Source organism: Lycium ferocissimum, chromosome 12 (genome assembly GCF_029784015.1).
Source record: "Lycium ferocissimum isolate CSIRO_LF1 chromosome 12, AGI_CSIRO_Lferr_CH_V1, whole genome shotgun sequence".
Classification (NCBI taxonomy): domain Eukaryota; kingdom Viridiplantae; phylum Streptophyta; class Magnoliopsida; order Solanales; family Solanaceae; genus Lycium; species Lycium ferocissimum.
Window position 1 is genome coordinate 31,179,835 of NC_081353.1, and position 6,197 is coordinate 31,186,031.

A 6,197-nucleotide genomic window follows, 5' to 3' on the forward strand; every position below is an offset into this window, starting at 1 on the left:
CTACATACCTTAGTTGCTCCAAAACTTGAATTAAAGACTTGAGCTTTGAAGAAGATTTCCAAAATCTTGAATTCTTGAACCTTGAGATGGGTTTCTTGAAAACCCATGTTAAGAATGATGAATTCTTGCTTAATGCACTCATGAACGTATGTTGGAATTGACTTGGATTGCGTGGAATAGGCTTACCTTACGGTTTCTTGAAGGTTGGAGAGAAGAGCTTAGTCCTTAGGGCTTGAGAGACTTTCTTAGGGTTCTTTACCTCGAAAAATTGGTTTAAAACGAAGTGGGGAAAGAATATAACGAAGCGTGGCTCTTAGAATGTCGTGGTCGGTGCGCGGTCGCGCAGCGGAGGGTACTTCGCGCGGTGATCGCGCGGGCGGCGCAACACCTACGGGTGCGCGATCGCGCACACAAAAGTGTACTTCGCGCGCACTTCGCGCAGCAAAACGGGTATAACTTAGCAACCTGCAGCTCCGTTTAGAGCTTCATAATATATGGTTGGAAATGTATTTCAAAGGCCTACAACTTTCATGTTTTGAGTTTTCTCAAATTCCTAACGTCACTACCCGAAAATTGTCCATAAGTACAACTGTCTCAGACTTAGACGAATTTAGAAGGCCTTAAGAACTTCATTTTTTTTTTTGTTTGACTTCAAAACGACTGTTTATCACCCGAATGGATTCATATAGCTAAAATATGATCTTTATACTAGTTTCATACGTTCACATCTAACTCGGATTTACGGGATATTACCGATATGGTTTAGTATGAAAGTACGAGGTGTTACACAATGGCTTCTCAAAATCACCAAATCCATTGTTTGCCTCAAAACAAATACATTGTTTCCCTTCGTTGGCTTCTTCAACTCTCAACTTTCCAACATCACATAATCCTCTCATCTTTCAACCAAGAATCCTCAACCTCTTCACTACAAATTCTCAACCACACTTCAAATGAAGAACTCAAATTTCAACCATCACTCACAACCCCATCAAGAATCACTTCATTAAAAACCTCACTAGACCACCCCCTTATATATTGCTGCTTGCACGTTTTTTGTTGGTCCTTTAAGTTTGCCATAAGTGAGCACTTTTGGTGTCTGTCAAATATTTATCAAACTCTGATTGTTAAATTTACCAGGAACTGTGAAAAAGAAAAATTAACTAGAAACATTACAATTTCGTCAAAATACCAGAAACCGCAACATAAATAACTACACCATTCACAAAAAATTAGATCAAAAATAACATAAATTACACCTCAAAAAGTTACGCCAAGACTCTTAAAATAGATAAAAATAAAAAACGTAAAACTACAAATTTTGTACTTCCAAATACGAGCTCCCATTAAGTATTCTTTATTTTTACAGTTCCAATTAAATCTTGACCCAACGGTCTATCGGAGCCAATTTTCACACTTACCCTCTCTAGACCTCACTTACAATAGAAACTGCTTGAGTGATACTTAACAAGCTATTTTCAACCTACTATAAAATTAAGGGCAATCTTGTCATTTTCTCAAAAAAGTAAAAGACAAAATGAGAAAATTACACCAAAAACCTCACCTTCTCCACAGAGTTATACAGTCCGTTTTTCATATTTCTATTATCTCTTAAAGTTGCAAGTGACGAATTTGAATCAATTCTAAATTTTAATTTCAAAAACTCATACGATAATATGACCAATTTCATATTATTTGTACAGGAATTGTTCATACCGTGACTAACCATGATTTAATTGTCATACGGTTAATAATAATGTACGAATTTCAATTAATTTCAAAAAGTTCGAATCACTTTCCTTTAGTAATATTCCGTTTTTCTAATTTCTATTGTACCTCATAAAGTTACCAGACACTCGAAATAAATTTAAAAAATAACGTAAAACTACAAATTTCGTACTTCCAATTGTGTGTTCCCGTTAAATATTCTTTATTTCACAGTTACAATATATGTGAAATGAGAGCTCTTCGTAGAAAAAAATCAATAAAACTAATTATACTGTGTGAAAGCGGGATGTATCGTAGAGTAATGATAAAATTATTTTCATTAACTATAGGTCACGAGTTCAAGCCATGAAACCAGACACTAGTACTTGCGTCAGAGTAGACTGCTTACATTACACCTTTGGAGGTGCGGTGCGGGCCTTACTGGAACCCTGCTTAAACTCGCGATGATATCGTGCACTGCCAGACAACCCTTTCTAGTAATCTACTCTAAATCTGCATGCCAAATTTTACACAAATGGAGAATGCAGATAAAAAAAATACAACTTCAAAGGAGAGGCCAGATCAAAAAATGCAAATTTAGCCCTCGTTTGGCCGTAAGAATTATTCACTTTATTCCGGAAATTTTTTTCACTTTTTTCCGGAATCAGCGTTTGGCCATGAGAATTCCGAATACAACTTAAAGTTGTATTCCGGAATACTAAAAACTCAAAAAACTTATTTTTTAAAAAAAATTCACTTTTCTACAATTACATGTCACCAAAAACTACAATTTAAAAAATTATGGCCAAACACAACTCCAACTCCAAAATTTCAAAAATAAAGTTTTTTTTGGTATCTGTGGACAAACGAGGCCTTAATTGTCAAAAAAATTTGGACCATTTCTCGATTTGTGCGTGTCATCCTTGCGCAGGGGCCATGCTAATCTTCTCTGTATCGTTCCAATTTTATCGGATGTCCCCGAAGGGGCGCATAACTGAAGAGAATTTCAGCTTTTGGTCGATGTGGGACTATATAGTTAGGTGCCTAGTTTGAATAGAAGCGGAAAGCTTTTTCTTTTCTTGTTTAGTTGAGACTTCTTAAAAGCCCAATTACGAGATGGGCTACTATTGCATTCATTTTCAAGCACTGTATTTCCTTTTTTATTTATTTATCTATTTTCAATTAGGATTTAGGTATAGAGGCTCATCTAGCTTAAAGCCTATATATTCACGTGAATTTAGTAACTTATTTTTATATTTTTTTATACGCATTATTTTTGTGCTCTAGATTGACTTTTTTTTTTTTTAGTACGTATTAAAATATTTATAAATATTTATTGAGTACCTTAACAAATAATACCCCCACTTTTCGATCTTGTTTTAAAAGTAGTCATTGTTTTTTTAGATGTGAAACTCCCTATTCTATTTTACATGACACTTTTTTTAATCTGTCTGAAAAGGAATGATACATTTATCAATTTAAAAATAATTTAATTATAAACATTTTATTTTGTTATTAGTGATATAATTTTATAACTACAAAAATATCAACAACATAGTCAGTATAATTCCACAAGTGGAATTTGGGGAGGGTGAGGTATACAGAGATCTTGCCGCTACCTTTCGAGGGTAGAGAAGCTGCTTCTGATAGACCGTCGCTCGAGAAAATTATTTTCAAAACAAGTTTAAGAAAAGTGAAAGAGTAAAAAGCTATAATGAAAATATTGAAGAAATAAAAGTACTGACACTAAAAACCACAAAAATATCATATTCAAATTTAATACTCCCTCCATTCCCTACTTAGTGACCTTTTAGGATTTTTATTTTGTTTCAAAATAAGTGACGTTTTAGGATTTCAAGAATATTTTGGACAGATTCTTCCAAATTTGCACTTGTTTAAATAATCAAGATTCATTAATTACATTTTCTTTTTCTAGGCATTTAATTATATAAGCACAATATTTTATGTCAAATGAAATGGTGTTCACATTATACGTAGTATCATGCTAGCATAACTTTTCTCCAATATATCAAAACGAGTAGTAGTCACTCCATGAAAATAAATTTTGAAGAGTCATTTTAAATTCTCATTCATAATCTAGATTTATTATTGAAATTTTTACACCTTGTGATTTTTGTTCTAAAGTTTCATCTATTAACTGTACATACTCAAAAAAATTCATTGAAGTCATTAAGCTTTGTTAGTTGAAGGTTTAATGATACCCCTCATTAATTGTTCATCCAACTAAAGTTTTAATTACCAACTACTCAATACCCAATGTTAACTTAAAATATAATTAAGGGTAAGTTAGTAAAAACACTCCTAATTTTTTAGGAGTGAGCAATTTCTTAAGGGGTGTGCATGAGCTAAAAGAGTCACTTATTATGGAATGGAGGGAGTATCACAACTGTTTTTCTGGGGAAAAAAACTCCTTTCTAAATTCCATACCCAAACAAACACGACCAGTATAATGTTCATTTTTTCCCTTCTATTCAAAAAGAGTATTAATGCAGCAAAAAATACACCAAAAAACCTCACCTTCTCCATAGAGTTATATATATTGTAGTCCCAAACTCTCTACAGCTCTAATAAACCCATCAAAAGCATAAACCTTTGTTGAAAAAATAATTAAATATCTCAAAAAGAAATACTCAAAATTGTTGTCTAGGTTCATTCTATTAAAGTCTTGTTAATGGTATTTATTGTGGTTGAATACCTAGCCTTGATTAGTCATAATTCTAATAAAATTCCTACCGTTATCAGCATTGATTTTCAGCCATGAAGGATATTGAATTGTAATTGTCTTCTACAATTACTACTATTCTATAAAAGACGTTATTAACAATTGCAACTATCAGAATGTTCCTATGAATCTTACTTCTATATAATGTCAATTCTTTTCCTTTGGAGATACACAAAAATCAAGAGAAATTCTTCTTCTCAAATTATATTGTGCTGGGTTTTCTTTTTGAGATAAATCTTTATTACATTCTGGCTCCTAATTTTATACTAGAAGAGCTTGTTGAATCCTGGGGATACACTCATACTGGGTGAAATATCCTTAAGGACAGTGTCTTCGGACATGCCTCAAGCTTGCAAGATTTCCTTATAGTGTTCGTGATTAAGTATTTTCCGTAAGATTTCCAACAACCCTCACACAACAATGGCTTCTCAAAATCTCCAAATCCTCCATTTCCCACAAAACAACTACACTGATTCCCTACGTTGGCTTCCACAACTCTCGGCTTTCCAACATCACATAATCCTCTCATCATTAAATAAGAATCCTCAACTTCTTCACTACAAATCCTAAACTACACTTCAAATCAAGAACTCACATTTCAATCATCATTAACAACCCCATCAAGAATCACTTCATTAAAAACTTCACAAAACCCCCCAATAAACCCTTTATATATTGCTGCTTCCACGTTTTTTGTTGGTCCTTTGAGTTTGCCATAGGTGAGCACTTTCGGTGTCTGTCAAATATTTACCAAATTCTGATTGTTAAATTTAACAGGAACCACAGAAAAGCAAACCTAACTAGAAACACTGCAAAATTTTTGTCAAAATACCTGAAACCACAACATAAATAATTACACCGGACACAAATAATAGATCAAAAATAACATAAATTGCACCTAAAAAAGTTACGCCAGACTCTTATAATAGATAAAAAATAATGTAAAACTATAAAATTTGTACTTCCAAATGTGAGTTCCTCGTTAAATATTCTTTATTTTCACAGTTCGAATTAAATCTTGACTCGACGGTCTATCGAAGCCAATTTTCACACTCTACCCTCTCCAGACCCCACTTACATAAAAACTGCTCAAGTGATACTTAACAAACTATTTTCAACCTACTATAAAAAAAAAAAAAAAAATAAAAAATAAAAAAAAAAAAAAAGGGACAATTTTGTCATTACTGGAACCCTGAGTGAACACGAGATGATATTGTGCGCTGCCAGACAACCCTTTCTAGTAATTTCGACTCTAGTATTCTACTCTAAATCTGCATGCCAAATTTTACCCAAATGGAGAATGCAGATAAAAAAATACAACTTCAAAGGAGAGACCAGATCAAAAAACACGTTTAATTGTCAAAAAAATTTGGACCATTTCTCGATTTGTGTGTGTCATCCTACTATAAAAAAATAAAAAAATAAAACAAGGGACAATTTTCTCATTATTGGAACCCTGAGTGAACACGAGATGATATCGTGTGCCGCCAGACAACCCTTTCTAGTAATTTCGTGCGCCAGGCGACCCTTTCTAGTAGTCTACTCTAAATCTGCATGCCACATTTTACCCAAATGAAGAATGCAGATAAAAAAATACAACTTCAAAGGAGAGGCCAGATCAAAAAACACGGATGTAATTGTCAAAAAAATTTGGACCATTTCTCGATTTGTGCGTGTCATCCTTGCGCAGGGGCCATGCTAATCTTCTCTGTATCGTTCCAATTTTATCGGATGTCCCCGAAGGGAC

The 6,197-nt window shown here is 33.5% G+C and overlaps 2 non-coding genes across 2 annotated transcripts; both read right to left on the reverse strand.

The window, feature by feature from the left end:
* Positions 1 to 2,592: 2,592 nt before the first annotated feature.
* LOC132041258 (U6 spliceosomal RNA) lies at positions 2,593 to 2,695 on the reverse strand. The gene has a single exon (XR_009410961.1). It is a non-coding gene; the product is annotated as a U6 spliceosomal RNA (small nuclear RNA).
* Positions 2,696 to 6,094: 3,399 nt separating this feature from the next.
* Positions 6,095 to 6,197, reverse strand: LOC132041252 (U6 spliceosomal RNA). Its single transcript, XR_009410955.1, has one exon. It is a non-coding gene; the product is annotated as a U6 spliceosomal RNA (small nuclear RNA).